This window comes from Myotis lucifugus, unplaced genomic scaffold, assembly GCF_000147115.1.
Source record: "Myotis lucifugus unplaced genomic scaffold, Myoluc2.0 scaffold_18, whole genome shotgun sequence".
Classification (NCBI taxonomy): domain Eukaryota; kingdom Metazoa; phylum Chordata; class Mammalia; order Chiroptera; family Vespertilionidae; genus Myotis; species Myotis lucifugus.
In genome coordinates, this window is record NW_005871066.1 from 5,709,804 (window position 1) to 5,730,166 (window position 20,363).

At 40.2% G+C, this 20,363-nt stretch overlaps 1 pseudogene; it reads right to left on the reverse strand.

The window, feature by feature from the left end:
• Positions 1-9,415: 9,415 nt before the first annotated feature.
• LOC102431851 lies at positions 9,416-10,132 on the reverse strand (annotated as a pseudogene).
• Between the last annotated feature and the right edge of the window lie 10,231 nt (positions 10,133-20,363).

Genomic DNA, 20,363 nt, shown 5'->3' on the forward strand with positions numbered 1-20,363 from the left:
ATAGCCTAATTAAAATGCTTTAAACATTATGAGTATTATAATTAAATTGCTTATGTATCTTGTGTTCTATTGGTTTAGGAACCCATTATAACAAGTATGCAATTGTTAAGCTAAGCAGACAACTTGATGCTAACATTCTGTCACTGTAAGGTACAAGGACAGCATTGACAGGTCCAATGTTCCATGGGGATGAAACTTTTTTTTTGTCTTTTGACAGTTTAATCCTTCTATTTTAGTATTAGTTCCCCTACCTCGTCTCAAGGTTTTTGTTTTTATCTTGTTTAAAGTATTTCATCTCAAGTTTTTCCCCCCATATTCCTTATCCACTCATCCTGCTCCCCAGGCCCTATTCCAGGTTCATCTTCCTCAAAACCTTATTCTCAGGTGGGAACCAGTTGATTCACACAGAGCCACTGCAGGCCCATCATAGCTCAGTATTTCTTCAAGTCTGATCCAGACACCACCTGCCACTGACACATGTGGGTGAATGCTAACAAGTCAAATTCTTGGGCTCTATCAACTGAATCACAATTACTAGGAGTAGGAAACTTAAATAAAGTTTTAAAGTACATTTCAGAACCCAAAAAGAAATGTTAGCATACATTCCGAATTTACAATGTGATTGATCAAGAATGTAAATCAAGATGGTATTGAAAATCCTCAGATACTGAATAAAAATGTATGAAAATTAAAGCAGAAGATCATCTAGAAATCAATTTTTTAAATTTCTCAGCAAGAAAGATAAATGGAGAGAAGAGGGAGTAAGAGTGCAGGGAAATTTTTTAAAAAAGACATTTATTGGTCACTTCCTATTATGTAATTATTATCGTCACACATATTTATCAGCCTTTATGTTACCACTCCTTTGGGAGATGAGTAAGTCAGAGTTCAGAGAGATTAAATGAACTCCTAAAGGACAAAAGCACACACTCCCACTTCACCAGTCCACCTTCCCTATGAGAAGCCTTTAAAAGGAAAACCCTGTGTTGTGTACTCACTAGGAAAGAAAACCAAGTAGAAGCAGAAGACCTGGAATCAACATGAATATCTTAATAATAGAATGACGGTTCACACATACCATTTGTCCACACAAATGTTTATGGCAGCTATATTCATAATTGCTCCAAATTGGTAGCAACAGAGATGTTTCTTATTGGGCATGGAATAAACTTATATACCTACTACTAAGTGAAAGAAGGCCATCTGAAAGGTTACATTGTATTTGATTCTAAACATGTGACACTCTGGAAAAGGCAGAACTATAGAAACAGTAAGAAGATCCATGGTGGCTAATGGTTGGGAAGGGGGTTGAATAGGTGGAGCACAAGGTATTTTTAGGGCACTGAAACTATTCTATCTGATAGAGTAATGATGGGTATATGACATTATGAATTTGTCAAGACCCATAGAATGCACAACATCAAGACTGAACCCTGATGTAATCTATGGATTTTAGTTAATAACTAGAGGCCCGGTGCATGAAATTCCTGCACTCAGGGGGTGGGGGGGGGGGGTCCCTCAGTCCAGCCTGCACCCTCTCACAGTCCAGGAGCTCTCAGGGGATGTCTGATTGCTGGGCCTAAGCCATCAGTCGGACTTCCTTAACGCTGCTGCAGAGGCAGGAAAGGCTCCGGCCATCGCTGCTGTGCTTGCCAGCTGTAAGCCTGGATTCTGGCTGAGCCATGTTCCCCCTGTGGGAGCACACTGACCACCAGGGGGCAGATCCTGTGTTGAGCATCTGCCCCCTGGTGGTCAGTGCGCATCATAGCGACCGGTCATTCTGTTCTGGTGATTTGCATATCAGCCTTTTATTATATAGTAGTCTATCAATGACCTAGCCAGGTGGCTCAGCTGGTTGGAGGGTTGTCCCATGCACCAAAGGATTGCAGATTAGATTCCCCATCAGGGCACATACTTAGGTTGTGTATTTGATCCCTGGTTGGGATGAGTACGGGAGGCAATCCATTGATGTCTCTCTCTCACATCAATGTTTCTCTCTCTCTAAAAAACATAAAAAGTAATATTCTATCAATATTGATTCATCAATCATAACAAGCATACCACACTAATGCAACATGTTAATAATAGGAGAAACTGGGAGTGGAAGAGAGTGTCATTTTGGCACACTTTTTCTGAAAACCTCAAACTGCTATGAAAAAATAAAGTTTATTTGTCAAAAGTCCCTGGCATGACTTTTTCTTCAAAGGAATACCAAGGAGTTTCAGATGCTCACAGTGGACCTGGTAGAGGCAGGAGCTTCATAGGGTGGAGAGGACTTTTTCATGGAAACCCATTTATTCATTCGTGAACTTGGCCCTGGACACAGAGGTTGAAGAGTGTGGCCTATCACTGCTTATTCAAGATGTTCCATAAGTTACGTGCAAAATCTGGAGAAAGGTTCTCCTCTCTGCTCTGGGGGTGAGCTGACTAATCCATGACTGGGAATTTTCAAGGAGACGTGATTCTGTGTAGCTGCAGCCCCATAGTCTGTGCAAACAAGTAGCACTGGCCTCATAAATGGTAACATTTACAGTGAGGTGACCACGCTCACGTCAGAGAGTCTTCAGATGACTAAGCGCTCAGGCTGGTTGGCTGGAACGTCTTCTTGAGGGCTCCCCCACTACTGGGGACTCGAGAGGAGGAAGGCAAGAGGAAAGGCTGACTGAGCTTGGCTGCAAACATTCAGAAATGCTAAACCTTTGATCTGTTGTCTGAAAGGCATGCCAGGTACCACTTTAATCTCTAAACATAGCTCTTCTGTGGAGACATTAAAAATTATTCTAGCTAACACGACTGAAGGCTGAACATTTAATACTTCAACAAACCCACAAGGGAGGTATGCCTGAGAGCCCAATCTTACAGGTGAGAGACCTGAGGTTCCAGCGGTGAAGGGGCAAACCCAGCGGTGAAGAACAGCTGGGTTTGCCCCTCTCCAAAGCTGGAGAGCCGAGTCATTTAGGTACATTGCTTCCCACATGAGTCACTCAGGACATCCAGTGGTTCCTTTAGTCCTCTCTGGCAGTACTTAGTGGTCAACAGAAGCAGTCAGTCCCAATGCTTTTATTTCTTGAGGCATCAGTTAGACCTACCCTGCCCTCTTCATTCTACGCTAGTTTTCCCAATATATCCAGGGTTGCAGTCTCAGAATGGAAACATCCCTTCCTTCTCTTGGCTTTTAGATCTATTGTCATAACACAGGTTCCCCCTGCACTGAATTTAGGGACAGGAGGTTGGGTCCAGAAACCAAAAGCCCCACCTGACTCCCTAGAAGCCCATGTTAATAATCATCCTTATCACCCACAGAGGGCTTCCTGCGTGCCAGGTACTGCATGAAGCATTTTTTACCAAATCCCATTCTTATGAAGAAGATCCCGATATCACCCTCATTTCACAGATGAGGAAAGTGGGACTTAGAGAGTGTAATTGACTTGCATCGAGGCAGAAGGCAAGGCGGCACTGAGATGCCAGCTGCACTGCTTCGGACTCTTCAAGCCTCAGCATGTTGTGATAATGTGGTGACTGCTCAGCTTAAGTAGACCAAAGAGGAATTTGCGTCTTTCATATCACAGACTCGTTGTGGTTTTTAGATGACATTTAAAAACCAAGTATGTTTCTGTTATGTCTATTTTCTCCTAATGTTTTCCCAATAGGAGCTTGAGACTTTTCCACTGGAAACGACTGGTTTATATTCCCCAGGAGCCGAGTGGAATGCCACGAACGAGAATGTCATTGTTCTGAATACCTTTGATATCTCACAACCACAGATCGTAGTATGTACAAAATAGACATACAAACTTCCTGTATATTTGTTCCTTCCATTCCAGACATGCTTCTTCCACCACAAAAGGTTATGTATATCTGGGAGTTAATGAAGATTTCAAAAGGGGACTTTCCCCTCACCCCAATAGAATATATGCTTCAAGCTTATTTGCAACATGGCAAGCTTATCTTTTTTCTGATCATGGACACCGCAGAGCCCCGGGAGGTAGGAGCAGCCCTTAAGGCCTAGACAGAAGGCCTGAACCTCTTTTGCCAGAACTGCTTCAGCTTCTGAAAGTACATGTATGCATGAACAATCTCTGTTTGGGTTCTAGAAATAATATTAATTTTTTAAAATACTTTTAAGCATTAAAAATCTAAGAATTATATAATCAGCATTTATAAAAGCTTACATGAGGCAGGTGTCTTTGATATGGATAAAGAGTGTATGAAAGACCTCCGGTGAAGATAACATGTTGGGGTCCAACCCCAACGGGTCCAGGGATCCCCAAAGGTGTGGACGGAGTTGGCGAAGAAGGAATGTCACGAAGACAGCGTTCAGTTGATCAGCAGCCTATCCAGGATCTCTAGCCAGGATCTCCAGCGAAGTTCTGGCTAGGATCTCCAGTCAGGTTCTGTTGCCAGGTTCTAGTCAGGTTCTCTTGCCATGTTTTCTTGCTAGGCTCTGTCTCTAGGTTCTCTGTCTAGGTTCTGTGTCTAGGTTCTGTCTCTAGGTTCTGTCTAGGATCTCCAGCCAAGTCCTGTCTCTAGGTTCTGTGTAGGATCTCCAGCCAAGTCCTGTCTAGGTTCTTTAGCCAAGTTCTAGCCAGGTTTGGTTGCCAGGTACTGTCTCTAGGTTCTTCAGCCAGGTTCTCTTGCTAGGTTCTGTTTCTAGGTTCTGTCTTCTGCTGTCTTGTTACATCTGTATTTATACCAGTTGATTTTAATCCTATCAATTTCTATTCCAGAGGTTAGGGCGTTTCTTATCTCCATACCAGGGAGTAAAGATTATGTAGCTTAAGCGTGATTGTTTGTAGTTAAAGTGATTAACTACCCACCTGGCACTTAGTTAAGGGGTTGTATCCCCTCCCTAACCTCAGGGAAAAATCCCCACCTGGGGAAACAACCTTTCTCGGAGAGGTGACCTTGGTTAAAACACATAGCGCCAAGAAGGGGAGCAAACATATTAAGAACAGTATGCCATATACGCCAGGTCCCTTGAAACATATGCTGTGCAGATGTTTCTTCTCTGCAGCGACTGTGTCAAGCATCAAGGATGGACTGGCTCCCGGCAATAACAGAGTAGGTAAATACTGTGCCTGTCTCCTCCCATGACCACAGAAAAGTTACAACTAAACTACAGAACAACTGTCATTGAGAATTAGCTGCACAGAAACCCTGTAACTAAGGATATACAGAAGAAGCCAAGTGGAGACTGGTAGGAGGGGTAGAGATACAGAATAGACAGGCCCCGCACCTACGTGTGGCAGTAAAGAAATGGAAAAAGAAGTATCTCCGCTGCCCAGGGTTCCAATGCTAAGAAGAGAAGTCCCCATAACTTCTGTTTGTAAAAACCAGCTGGGATTGTGGATGAGTGTGTCAGAGGCTGATGGAGACTCAGGCGTTCCTCTTTAAGGGTCCACACACAGACTTACTCACGGATTGACTCACTATTTCTGAGCCTAGCCATTCAGAAAGCACCAGGGACACATGGGGTGGAACTGAATTGTATGGCTTTAGGGCAAGAGGTGGAGGAAAAGCGTTCTCTCCACCTCTTGCCCTGAACTGCTGACAGGTGTCATTGTTCCTTTGTTGAGGCCTCCCCTAACCCAGGCTGCAGGCACAGGGGGAACGAAGTCTGAGTGTCCATCAACCTGGTGAACACCCTTCACCCCATCCTGCAGCTTGCAGGCCCACTGAAGCCATTTCCAGGGCCTATTTCATCTTGCTCTGTGGATATTTGTAAAATCTGTCAAAAGGTTCACAAATCCCAAACAAGCAGTGTTTGGCCTCCTTGTGCCCTATAACTCCTGCTAAGTGGCCCCAAGCCCAGCTCTAGGACACCTGGCCTTGAATCACAGCTTAGCCTCGCCTAAGTGTTTCCAAGTCCAGCATAAGTGGCTACAATCTGCAGATCACTTTGTAGATTTGGGCCAGACAGGCAGGTTGAACTTGGCCAGCTCCAGAGCGCAACCTTGGCCAGATCCAGAGCCCTTCACAAGAGGTCCCAGAAAAAACACATCTGGTGGCCAGGTTCAGACCACACCAGAGCACCACCCAACCACTGCCACAAACAACATACCCAAAGGGCAGACTCAGCAGGAACAAGAGCCCTGCTAAAGCAACTTCTGCTTTATAGGATCAGCACCTGCATAACAACTTCTCCTCTGTAGTCACAGCCCATTCCTCACAGCCAATCGGCCAGAGAGATAATCCCTGCCATTGATATGCCAAAAACAATCAAGGCTGAATTCCAACAGAAGGGCACATAACCCACACTAGAGACACACCTGAAGCAACTGGCTTAGGTGACCAGGGAGACTGCACCCCTGGGCCTCATAGGATACCTACTATATAGTCATACCAAGACTGGGAGACTTAGCAGATCTACCTAATATATAGAAACAAAATGCAGAATGTAAAACAAAATGAGGGTACAATGAAACATGTACCAAATGAAAGAACAGGAAAACATTTCAAAAAAGAATTAAACAAAATGGAGGTAAACAATCTACCAGATACAGTTCAAAACACTGGATATAAAAATGCTCAATAAACTTAAGGGAAGAGTAGATGAACACAGTGACAACTTTAATAAAGGGATAGAAAACAAAAACAGAGATACAAAGCAAACAAACAAAAAGAACCAGTCAGAAATAAAGAATATAATAATTGAAGTGAAGAATACAGAGGGAATCAATAGATTAGATAGAGCAAGGATTGAATCAACAGTTTAGAAGACAAAGTTGTGGGAAAAATCCAATCAGAACTGCAAAAAAGTTTTCTTTAATAATGAGGATGGTTTAAGAGGCCTCTGAGACAACATCAAGCATACTAACATTTGCATAATAGGGGTACCAGAAGGAGAAGAGAGAGAGCAAGAATTGAAAACCTATGTAAAGAAATAATGACAGAAAACTTCCCTAACCTGGCAAAGGAAATAGACATACAAGCACAGAAAGTGCAGAGAATCCCAAAGAAGATGAACCCAATGAGGCCCACACCAAGATGCATCATAGTTAAAGAGAAAATCTTAAAAGCAGCCAGAAAAAAAAAGTTAGTTACATACAAGGGAGCTCCTATAAAACTCAGCTGATTTCTTAACAGGTGACAAGAAATTGGCATGAAATATTCAGTGATAAAAAGCAAGGACCTACAACCAAGATTACCCAGCAAAGCTCTCATTTAGAATAGTTAGATAAATTATAACAACTGAACCATTTAAAAAACCTATCTGAGGAGAAAAAATAAAGGGAATCTCTCTTTTCTGTGTGAGTCCCTTCTTATGTTTTTGTTTTTGAAGGTTCCCAGGATTTCCTGTCCAACACCGGGTTCATGTGAATTTCTAAGCTGAGATTCTATACTAGCTTGGGGTGCAACTTCATCACTCTGTGTGTCTGTCTGGCTAGAGACTTGTTGTTTCTCTTTCTACTCTTTTCCAAGTCCCAAGACTCTTTCTATGGGGTCTTTTCACAGAGTGGGTAACCCTTCTGGGGTTCCATGTCTGTTCAGTTTAAGCACCCATGCCTCATGGGGCCAAAGTCCACATTTCCTATCAATGTGTGAGCACTAATACTTCAGCCCATCAATTGTAGGACACCTAACTAAGTCTAAATTAACACATGACCATGTCAAGCTGCTGCTAAGTTAGCTCTGAGCTAGCAAGGAGTTCACTCTTTATTTCCGGCAATTGGGGATTCCCTATATTTTTCCCCTCAGATATGTTTCATAAACTGTCATTATAATAGCATCCATTATTTTTATATTGTGTTAAGAGGTTCAGTACTCCAAGGTGCTAGAGCTACTTAATGTTTTACTTTCTATATAAAATATCTTTATTAAGGAGAAAAATCACCAATCTATAATTGCATTTATGAAAGTTTATTAAAATATTGAATTTCTTTAATGAAGAAAACCTGGAAATACATATGTGAATGTGTTAGAATGGCATCTACATTCCAAGTAAGAAAAATATTCTCCATTATATCAGTCATTATTTACCTTTTGTGTCTTAGTCCGTGCCCACATTGTTTTAAATCTGTGTTTTGATAATTAAACTTTTTAAAATTGTCATATGGAACTGCATTTTTGCTAAACTATTTACTTCTCATTTCTTGTTTCCAGGTTTAGTTTAATATTATCTTTCACTTTAGCTACCATACTTCATAGAAAATGTGTTCTCTTGTGGAGCCAAAGAAATGTAAAACAAAAATGACATACACACACATGTCCCAAAAGTATCCATCTGTTCATTCACCCTTCTGGAATTTAGAAATTTTTTATATACTAGTATGGAGATTTCCCTTTTTAGGATCATGTATTTGATATTTTGTGGGACCTGGTAAATCCATAACATAGCCTGAGATAAGTTGCAGGGAGTAAAATAACATTTGTTATTTACAATTCATTCAATCCCCTTGACAATTGAGTGTTATTTTTCACTCTAAAAGAAATAGTAAAATGAAAATTAAGTGCAGGGAGTTGGCAAAACAGGACCTTTATGTTGGTGATATTGAACACAGGGAACATGACAAGTGATAGCTAGTTAGGAATTATATTTCATAGGAAGATACTGCAGAGCCAAATATAGACAGAGGAAATCACTGCTCATTGAAATGCTGTTTTGAAATATTTCTTAAGATATTTTTAAAATTGTGTTTGGTTCCCCTATAGCCAAAGCCCCGGAAAACCCATACCAGTTCAACTCCCTTCAGGACCAAGCTGCCACCATGAACACCCCCTCAAATAGAAGCTGTATTTACTGAGTTATTCCTAATTACAGCTTTAGCTAAGGTTGTGAGGTCAGGAGAAGCAGTCACAACTTTCTCAAAAGGAAAACCTGAGGCTTAATTTGATCTGCTGATAAAAAATTGATCTGCCGAATTTGTTTTCCCAACCCAAGCATAGGCAATCTACCATTCATTACTGTGACAAGTCAGGCTGTAATACTGAGGGAACCATAGAATAAAACCATCCACTCATGACATAGTATTAATTCCATTCCAATATTGGACACAGTATGCTTTACTCACCAGACACAACAATACTCATCAAAAAAGGCCATCACTTTAACCAACCTATAATACCGCAATAGAAAATGATTTTGAATTATAATATGAACAGTCCCAGAAATTCCATCTGCCTTATCAATTTTATCAGGTCAATTTGAGATAGTGGAGTTAAACTATCATAAAATCTAGAGTCCCATTTCCTTGATTTTATTTCAAGTTATAGGAATGAAGTCATACATGCCCGTTGATACTTTTAACTAAGTTAGTCTTTCCTAAGAGAAAAGGAATAAAAATTTAGTACAAAGAAAGCATCACCCAAATGTTGAGTCTCTTAATGGGAAAAAAAGAGAGCAATGTAATTAACTTTTCCTTCAAAGAAAGGAAAGAAACCATAATCTGTTATGATAAATTTGGAAAGATAAATATTTCCTAGTCCCAGAATATGTATTTATTTTACAAGATGTACTTGAGCGATGCAAGTCTATGAAGCAGGGATCTGTGGCAATCCGAATTCATCCACGGGGACTCCATCCTTATTCTTTGTGTCAGTGGGAACACCTTCTGGAATTGCAGGTGCAGATGCAGCTTCATCCAAGTAAGAACTGTCTTCGTCAGCCAGAAGTTCATCACCCAGTGCATCCAACTCTGCTTCTAGGTCATCTTCATCTAACTCTGGAGAGCCATAGCTATGACTCAGTGCTTCTTGGATTTCATTTGCATCTTCCATCATATCCTCTAGCTGGTCTTGGAAATCCTCGATCTGGTCAATTTTCACTTGTTTGTATGCTTTCTTCATTTCCTTTACTCCCAGTTTCATAGCATCAACCGTGGTCTTAGTGTCTTTCAATGACTGAATAGTGTAATTGGCTTGTTCCATGTTAAATGACTGCTGGGCAAGATTGTCCCGCTGCTGCTCATACATCCGCTTTTGCTTTAAAACCCGCAAGGCTTTCTGCTTGACCATATTCTTTGCAGGACTCTCCCTCATCTTCTTGATCTGATCCTTATACTTCACTAGCTCAGTAATCCAGTCGAGAAATTTTCTTGTCAATGGATTCCGCCCTGCTGTCCACCGTGCCAATGCAGTCAGTCGGATTGGGTGGCGGAGCCTTCGGTTTCGCTTTTCCGAAGAATTGGTTCATCTTGGCCTCGAAGAAAACCCAAACACTCCTGAGGCTTAATTTGATCTGCTGATAAAAAATGGATCTGCCGAATTTGTTTTCCCAACCCAAGCATAGGCAATCTACCAAGAAATACAAATAATGGTGCATTTTTTGGTTCTATTTTGTAGTCGTAAAAACTATACAAACTATGTAAAGGCTGCTGCAGATTATGAGCAGGTTTGATTTCCAAAAGGCATTCATAAGTATAGGAACAAGAGTGAGGGAAGCACCACCTCAAGCACTGGGAAGTAACTGTCAGTTGAGAGTTACATTATAAATCAGTCACCAGGGAGAAGGGTCAGAAGAGTGAAGTCACTTGAAGGTGGCAGAACTTGAAGGTTCTAATGTACCTCTAATGGCAAGCTCATGAATAGATGGCATGTATATTGGTGTAAATTTGGCAATTCATCACTGAAGTTTTGTTTTGTTTTTTAATCCTCACCAGAGGATATTTGTTGTAAATGTTTCCCTCCACATCCCACGTGGTTCAGGGTTCAGGATCTGGAAGAGAAGCCACACACAAATGAAAGAGAAAAGACAAGAGATAATTTGGAAATATTGGGGGGCCAGGCGGGTAAGTCCAACTCAAGAGGAAGGACTTCCACTGGTGCTCAGGCCGAGCCAACCTTTTATTGGTTTGGGATACACCCATAGCCCTTAGGGCAGGCAATTTCCAGTAACAGGCAGACTAGCCCATCAGCAAGGATTTACATAATAATAAATGGGGAAGTTGCTTCAGCTACCATTGTCTGGACTAACAATGGGTGCACAGCCCTGACCTTTGCAAGGGCTTCAAAGATCACCAGCCTTCCGGTTCCTTGTCCACACCTCACTGCTAGTGAAGACAATAGGCAGTTTCCCACAGATATTTTTTCCCCATTAATTTTTAGAGAGAGTGGAAGAGAGAGGGAAAGATGAAGAGAAATATCGATGTGAGAGAAACATATTGATTGGTTGCCTCCTGCACGCACCCTGACCAGGGCCCAGGTCAGGGAGGAGCCTGCAACCCAGGTACATGACCTTGACCGGAATCCAGCCCGGGACCCCTTCAGTCCACAGGTTGACATTCTATCCACTGAGCCAAACCAGGTAGGGCCATTGCTAAAGTTTTAATCATGAATCTAAATCTTGATCCAGCAACCTCACAGTTGTCCTAAAGAAATACTTAAATATATATGAAATAATAATATTGGTGTTTTTATAGAGAGAAAAAAAGTTCAATGATATTGGTTGAAGAATTGTTAATAAGTGTTAACAATTATTTTTAATTGTTAGTAATTGAAAAATGTTACAGAATAGTCAAAACAACACAGGAAAATTCATCAATGAGGATCTTTATTTTTATCTTTCACTGCTTCTTCAGACTTTATTAGATAGGGGGACTTCCTCTAGCTAGAAGCGTAGGGAGCCTTATGTTTTGTTTTGTTCCATTTTTACTAGTACAGCCATTCTTATCACGTAATTCTCAAAATTTAAAACCTGGCTTTAAGATAAAACTTCTCTCTTTATCTCACTTGGGCCCTCTGCAGTCTCAAGGTGGTTCTTCATTCTTCATTCCCTACTCTGTTTCCTCGCCTTCCCCCACTTTCCCACTTTTTGAACTGTGGTTTCTGAACCTTTCCAGTTTCCAGCAGGGCAGGGGAGAAGTAGGGGAGCAGAAAACTTTATACCTGGTTCTATAATAGAGGTGCCATGTTCTTGGGACCTACCTAGAAGTCAAGACTTTTCCTAGTATGTCTTTTGCTTGCCTTTCTGGACACCCACTGGACACATCGGATTGAATTTCCCATGACTTTGTCATGTGTTTCTTCCAATTATTCACTCTCTTCACAGTAGCCCATCAGACAGAGGCTCTGGAAGTTCCAAAGCCACCCAGGAAACCCTCATGGGCTGCATTAAAGATGGTCTGACCAGTTTTCCCAGACAGTGGGGCCACATCTGTTCCATAAGAGACATAACCTCCCTTGTCCCTAAAGGCTGGTAGGCCCAGTCTGGTGCATCTGGCCCATCTCGGCTTTTAAGTTTTCTAAGCAGAAATAAGACATCAATCTACTGTGTCTCCCCCATTGAGGAGAACACTTATCAAATCAATTCTGAGCGGTCCTTGAAGCTTTGCTCTTTTAACAAGAACTTGATGTGAAATGGAAAAGCATCTTACTCCCCATCTCCTTCTGGTTGGAATGGGTATTCTTGTAGCCCAGGAACTGCTCTTTCAATGACATCTTTTCCTTATCTCCATTCTTGTCCCTTTTATATTCTCGATGTGAGGGAGGGGCCTAAGAACTACAAAACTGATTTTTTAACATCTCCTTTGAGATTCCTATCATGTGAAATGTCTTGTTTTCAAATCCTTTTGTCTTTGCTATGTATTGCATATCGAGATCTCAGTAGAAACTTTATACCATATATGGGGATGTGACCAAACCTTATCAACAATTCCGGCCCCTTTGATAATGACAATTTCAAAACTCTGGGGGAAACTTTGTGTATAGAAAGAAAAAATTATTGAAGTTAAATTTGTGGGCAAGATTGATATCATGGTAATTAACCTGGTTAATAACAACAGGAAAGAAGCAAAGGGAAGGCCAAATATAAGAGGCATGCCATTTGTGCAACCTTGCCAGGAAGCTGAAGTTCAACACTCCTCAGGGGACCACCACTCTATTTCCCTGCAGATTGCTGGGGGAAGGGACTGGGCATGGGAAGAACAGACACATGCCCAGGGAAGGTACTTTCTTGTCAGTCACACCTGGGAACAGGTCATTGGCCAGAGTAAGCATCCCCAACTGCACTTCTTCCAGGACTAGATTAAGGAAAACGGGACTTTGGAAATACAGAGTTACAATTCCATGCACATATAAATCACTCATCCTCCTATGTGAGTCTCAGAAAATTCTTTATTTCAAGATATCCTAAGGACCCCACACCCAGGACTCAGTGGGAAAAGGGATCTTGCACTTTCACTGATCACACAGTCATTTGACAACTAAATTACTTCATTAGAAAAAAAAAAGTAAAGAATATGATTTCTGCTTGTGAGAAGTTGAAAGCAAAAACAGAACAGGAAGAGGGGAGAAAATGCATGGTTGAGTAACATGGCTTAAAGACCAAAGAATTCTCAGAAAAAGGATATCTAACATCCAAGTGTAATGGTCTTCACATCCTGAAGTGAATTGTGCTATGCACTGAAAATCCTTGTATGGATGATTTGTTGTTGCTATCAAATCAAGGAAAGCATTTTATTTCCACACTTGGGTCTCCGGCCAAAGCGAAATAAAGGAACAGCTGTGAGTGGAAGAGTGGAGAATGGAATTCAGAAGAAGCAGGAAGTCGAAATCACAGGTGATCATTAGAATGTGAGATTCTGGGAAGTTGCCAAAATCTTGAGGAGAACAATGGAATGAAGGACCAAGCCATCTTATACAGATAATAAGGAGCAGAGCGACCCAGTTGACACCTGGCTTATTTATGTATTTGTACATATTAAAATGTCTGGAAGATGTTAACCATGGTTATTTCTAGATGGCGGAATTATAGGATAGCATTACTTACTTCTTCATTTTCTTTTATGTTTTCATAATTGGAAAAAGAAAATTTGAGTTTAAAGGAAAAACAAAAGAAAAATATGAATAAGAATTAGATGAGTCAGGGAGATAGGAATTCATGGGTTTTGCCTTGGCAAATCCATCCAAGATAAAATGTGCTGTCCAGTTGGCTGTTACATTTTTAAATAAAACAACATTTTTCTATTTTTTAAAAATATGCACATCAGATTAGTTAGCATGTGTACACCCTACTTGTACTTACCAAACAAAATAAATAATAAATTTCAAAATTGTATTTCCTTGCATATCTAAGACAGAGCAAAACTTAAACTCTAGTGATTTCAATAAGGAAAATGTTCCCTTCTGAGACCTTTGGGTACCGAACCACCTTTCCCAAGGTACATCTTTGTGGATATTGGGAACATGAGATCATTTTGTCCACTAGAAACAACACTAGACATAGTGGTGGAGCTTGTCCTCCTGTTCTAGCCTGATAACTGCCCTCTGATTTTCACAACCTTCCTCCATGTCACAGTGTCTAATGTTTTTCAAATGATATGGTGACAGCAGTGGAGGGTGTCTGCATAAGGGGCCAGTCTTCCAATGATAGGTAGCAGCTAGTAGTAGAAGCTGTAGGTGCAAATGGTCCAAGTTATTTGCAAAGCAGATGCTGCTTATAAACGAGAGTGATTCTTAGATAACCACACTTGGAGAGATAAGGAGATATTGCCTGATGTATGAGAAGCCCTTACTCGGCTTTGATCAGAAACATAGGCTTAAGAGGGGACGTGCCAGTGCCCTAATTCCTCCTGGAAAAAGATTTCGGTTAGGTCAGGAAAGTGAGATTAAAAAACAAACAAACAAAAATATCAGCCTAACAAATGGGAATAAAAAGAGGGGGGATGGGAAGAAGACAATGCAGAGCAGTCACCATTTCAGTCTGGTAAAACACATGGATTGACAGAGATAACATCTAAATGATATGGTGGTAAAAGGTTGGGCTCTGGAAGCCTGAATTGGAATCATGGCATGGCCACTTACTAACCAAAACCAAGTTTCTTGACCACTCTCACTTACAAAATGGGGGTTGTCGAAGAGCCTGTCTCATGGGTTATTGTTAACATGAGATAAGCTAATGCATGGTAAGTGCTCACCACAGTGCTCAGCATGTAGTAAAGGATCAATAAATGTCAGCACTAACGACGGGTATTAAGGCCTGTGGCTGTGCTGTCATAAATTCCTGTCTGCACCCATCCTCCTTGTCCCATGTCCTAATTTGCTTTCCTTCCTGGGCCCTCATTTATTGACCACCAGGAACCAATCTCACTGCTTCTTGTCCAAGATTGGAGTTCTTGATTTAATGGAAGTCGTCAGGTTTAGTTTATTTAATCAATACTGGAGCTCCCGGGTCACCCAGATATTTTGCACTGCTCTCCAAAAGCCAGGAGCAGAGATAATCACACAGACTAAATTTGTCATTAAATCCATCTAACAAACTCCCCAAACAGGCATTCTTATTAATCTATTTTTATAAAATGTGTAAACCAAGACTCGGAGAGAATAACTTACCCACACACAGGTACAAAAGAGAAACCAAACTTTTCTTTTTTAATCTCAAGGTGAATGCCTGCTTTTGAAAATAAGAGTAGAAAAGAACGGTTCTTTCTTCTTTTCTCTTCTCCATGAATGTGTGAAAGAAACAAAAAAGTACTTTTCTTGGCACTTTTGAGTGTAACGTTATCTAAAATGTATTTGAAGAATCACTAGTTCCACAACAATTAATGGACAATAGGCAAAAAGGTAAACATAAAAAGTGAAAACAGAACAAAACAAAAGCTCCAGGCTAAGGAAGCTTAGATAATGTTGGATTAAACTAAATGAGATCAATATGTTTTCTGTGGGAGACTCTTCTCCATGCCTATGTATGATTCCAGAATTATGAAGTGCTGTATTTTCCACAGTAATTTGAGAGAGTTTTAAATGGGAATTTTTTTTAATGAGTAGTCTTTCTAGATTATTATTCCTCTAAAGTTGTACTATATTACCATTCAGTGAAACTTTCAAATATATTTCAGAGACTGTGCAAAATATTTTTGGATGACATGGAAAAGGAGCAAAAAAAATAAAAATAAGTTTTTAGCCCTGTCTGGTTTGGCTCAGTGGATAGAGCGTCGGCCTGCGGACTGAAGGATCCCAGGTTCGATTCCGGTCAGGGGCATGTACCTTGGTTGCAGGCACATACCCAGTAGGGAGTGTGCAGGAGGCAGCTGATCGATGTTTCTCTCTCATCGATGTTTCTAACTCTCTATCCCTCTCCCTTCCTCTCTGTAAAAAATCAATAAAATATATTTTTTTAAAAATAATAAGTTTTTGTGAAAGTTAATGATGTTAATAAAGTTTATGATGTGAAAAGTCTAAAAGTAGTGATCCCAGTGAAAACCGGGTGATAAGCTTATTGGATTGTGTGTGTGTGCACACGCATGTACACGTATCTATGGACACATGTGTAGGTTTTAACACAGGGGCACAATGGCTTTTAAGTTTTACATTATTTATCATCTTGTTTTGTTTCGTGTTATTAGGGGAGCATGAAACATGCTATTTAAAAGGTGATATAAGGATTGTGCTTGAGAAATAATCACTTGAGATGAGGAACAGTAACGGGAACAGACATAAGGGTGAAAATGAGCATAAGGGGAAGATAATTTCTCAGTAGAAAAAGTGTTTTTTCATGGCTATGGTGGGGAGACAAAATTTATAGGGTTCTTGTACTCATTTCTATGTCTTTTGTTAATTTTAAACATCCTTTTTATTTTAAAACATTTTTTTATTTATAGAAAAGTTATGAAGGTAATACAGAGATTTCCCCTGTGCCCCAGTCCCTGTTTCTACTGTTATTGGCATCGTGCACTAGTATAGTACATTTATCACAATTAACAAAAACGGATACAATATTATAAATCAGACTCCATACTATATTCAAATGTCTTTAGTCTGTACTTAATGTCCTCTTTCTATTCCAGGATTCCATCCAGGATACCACATTACATTTACTTGTCACAGCTCTTTGGACTCCTCTTGGCTATGACAATTATGCCTTTTGTTTTTTATAACATTGACAGTTTTGCCAAGTACTGGTCAAGCATTTTGTACAATATCCTTTAATTGGGATTTTTTGTGATTTTTTCTCATGATTCAATGGAGGTTATGGTTTTGGAGGAAGAAAACCACAGATAAAGTACCATTATCATCATATCATATCTTTAAAGCTGCCAAAAAGATGGTGGCATGGCAAAGACCAAAATCTGTTTTTAATTTTACCTAAGCACAAGGCTAGACTACATTTCTTAGCCTCCCTTGCACTAAATGAGGCCATGAAATTGGGTTCTGGCTAACAGAATTCTTAAGCTCTATCCATTATAAACCACCTTTAGATTTTCCATGTTATTTTCTCATTCCTCACCTGCTAGTCTAATACAAAGGAGATATTGCCTGATATATCAAAGGCTTCAATATATGAGTTTGAGACCTAGGAAAAGACAGGAAAGCTACAAGGAAGGATCCTGGGTCCCTGAATAACTCTGTGGGGTTGAGCCCCAAGTGGCCTACAAGTGCACTGTGATGTGAATGAGAAATTAGCCTTTGTTATGTTAGCTACTGCCCTTTGGGGATTATAAGGAAATGAAATTAATACAGAGATGATTAGTGTGAAATTCTATGCTGGTCACAAGATTGAGTAGAATCCATTTTTAAAAATATGTTTTTGTTGATTTTAGAGAGGAAGGGAGAGGGAGAGAGGAATAGAAACATCAATGAAGAGTCTCATCGATTGGCTGCCTCCTGCACTGCCCCCAATTGGGGATTGAGCCCACAACCCGGGCATGTGTCCTGACTGGGAATTGAACCATGTCCTTCTGGTTCATAGATCAACACTCAACCACTGAGCCACACCAGCCTGGCTTAGTAGAATCCATTTTTTAGCAAGAGTCCATTTCCCTTTGTCAATCTGGACAGTCATAGTGTTTTTAAAAAAAGAACCAGTTTTATGAGCACCTAAATCCTTCCAGGCTGGAGGGCCTCCCTGAGGCACCAGACCTTCAAAACCATTTGTGATCTGTTCTAAACGAATATAGAAATCCTGCTGATAAGAGGTCTTTACTGAGTGTGCCCCTTCCAGCACACCTCCATGCCTACTTCCATACACACAATGTCCAATCTGGGGACATCTGTATGTTGAATTGATGGCATTCAAGCGAGGAAGCCGGGAAGATATTTTGGTGATATGTGTTCATGGATTCTTGGGTTAAAACTGACAAGCCTAGAAATAAAGTCACTCAAAATGTGTTTTTCCACACTGTGGAGAGTTCACACAGGGTCTGCCATGTCTGTGGGAGTTTATTGTCTGAAAGGCTCCACCAGGATCCTGACATCCACCATCCTGTTACCTCAATGCAATTGAATAAAAATGGCCTCATGCCAGTGTCACTTGAAGGATGGGAAACTGAAACATCCATTTACTTCTACCTAGTTCTCCAAACCTGGGTAATATTAAGAATTTACTTTGGGAGCACCTAAAAATATAGAACTTAGGGCTCTACTCTCAACGATTCTGACATACAAAGTCTGAAGTAGGGTCTAGGAATATACGTTTTTAAAATATTACAAGACGTAACAATCATCCACATTATCCTTACTTTCAGTAATAGTCTACACTATTTATTTAACTGAATCAATTGCTAAATATTAGGATGTGTACACACACACACACACACACACACACACACACACACACCATCAAACCAAGGTAAAGTAAATGTCTCTATTCACTCCACTATTAATTAACCAGTATTTTTCTGAAACAACAGACTTATTTGAACTTCACCTCTGTTTCATTGTCCCTCTGTTCACTCCTGAGTCCTTCAATGACCATAGACTATTGGGAAGAAAAAGTCTTCTCAGTGTCAATGACTCACATCACTGTCTTCTATATAATGATATCTCTCCTTTAATTAAAAAGTTTTGTCTGGAATAATACTTGCCTTTTAAAAAAAATTCACAGTTCCCGGGTAATTTCTTGTTAAGTGAATGGATTTTCATCATACAGGTTGATGCTACTAATGAACACATGTGCTCTACACTTTCATTTAGTGATTTCCAATTTCTCCAACCTATTCATAAAGGTTGCTGCAAATGCTGGGACATACCCCTCTTGCATTATGTCTGCCAGATTCCTCTATCAATAAATAATCTAATGATAACGACAGCAAGGGAATTCAGAAAGTCTAGTAAAAATTTTCTTAGGGATGCTGCCGTGCAATTCTCCCAAATTTCATTTTCCCTTGTTTAAAAAACCATCTTGTTAGTAATCAGTTCAAACTGATTAGGACTAACATCAAGCTTGGTAGCTTTCCCTTTCAGTGGCAATCATCTCAGCCTGGCAATAGCATCCCCACATCCTCTCAGTACCTTCTCAGAAGACAACATTGACTCACTGAATTTCACTGCATGGATATCAAGTCACAAGGTGGGGCTAGCTGACCTGGGCTTCTTAAGAAGGTCTCTGTCTGAGATGTGGTCTCTCCCAAGACACTTCAGGCATGGCAACTTTAAAGACAGTGTACTTCTTGCATGTCAGCTCAGGGTTTCCAAGGCACATGGAGAGAGAGAGAGAGAGAGAGAGAGAGAGAGAGAGAGAGAGAGAGGCTGTAAGCTCTTTATGCCTCATCTTGGAAGTCACGCAGCCTCACATCCCCAATATTTTATTCCCTGGGGCAGTCACAAAGGCCTACACAAGTTTTGAGGAGTGGAGATTTAGACCTCATCTTTTGACAGAAGAATAGCAAAGTTTTGTAAAAGTGTGTGGGACCAGGAATATTTTGAGAGATTAGGAAGGTAAATGAATTAGGGGAGAAATCTAAAGTTACTGTTTGTTTGTTTTTTAAAAAAAGAACAGAAACTAAAATATATCAGGATCAAATTTTATTAAATAGCACTTAAAATTATACCAGAATATTTGTCTTCTTAAATCAGCTCATTATTATAGCCACATATACATACACACACATGCACACACACAGTTATATGCATGCATACACAACATATACACATGTATACACCTATCTACATTCTCAGCCAAAGCTTCCTTCTCAGAAGTCAGACTGACTCACAGGCCATCAGTGAATACAACATCAAGACACAACTGTTCCCCAATGTGGACCTAGGCTGATGGGGTCAGCCAAATTGTTTTTGGTTTGTCTATGAACTTGGTTATGGATCCCAAGAGAAGGAACTGAAATCATCAAACTAATTTCACATGATGTACTAAGAAGAACACAGAACCACATGAAAGAGCTTAGTGATTAGTTTACCAAGCCATCCAGCTCTATGTAAATGACCTGTGATAAATGACTGGTCAGCCAAGGAACAGAAATTATGCATTATTTCCGTAGTTTGAAATGAAATGCCATTTGTATTTGTCATTGACTAGTTGATTGCGTGGGACAAAACTTTCTGAAACCACATAAGTGACTTAGTTAAAAATAAAATAACAATATGAGATTTTATCCTAAGTTCCTTATTTGGATCATCAGATGGTATTAGTGTGCTGGCAACCATGTAATTCACTTACACAGAAATTTATAAGATTTCTGAATATCAAAATATTT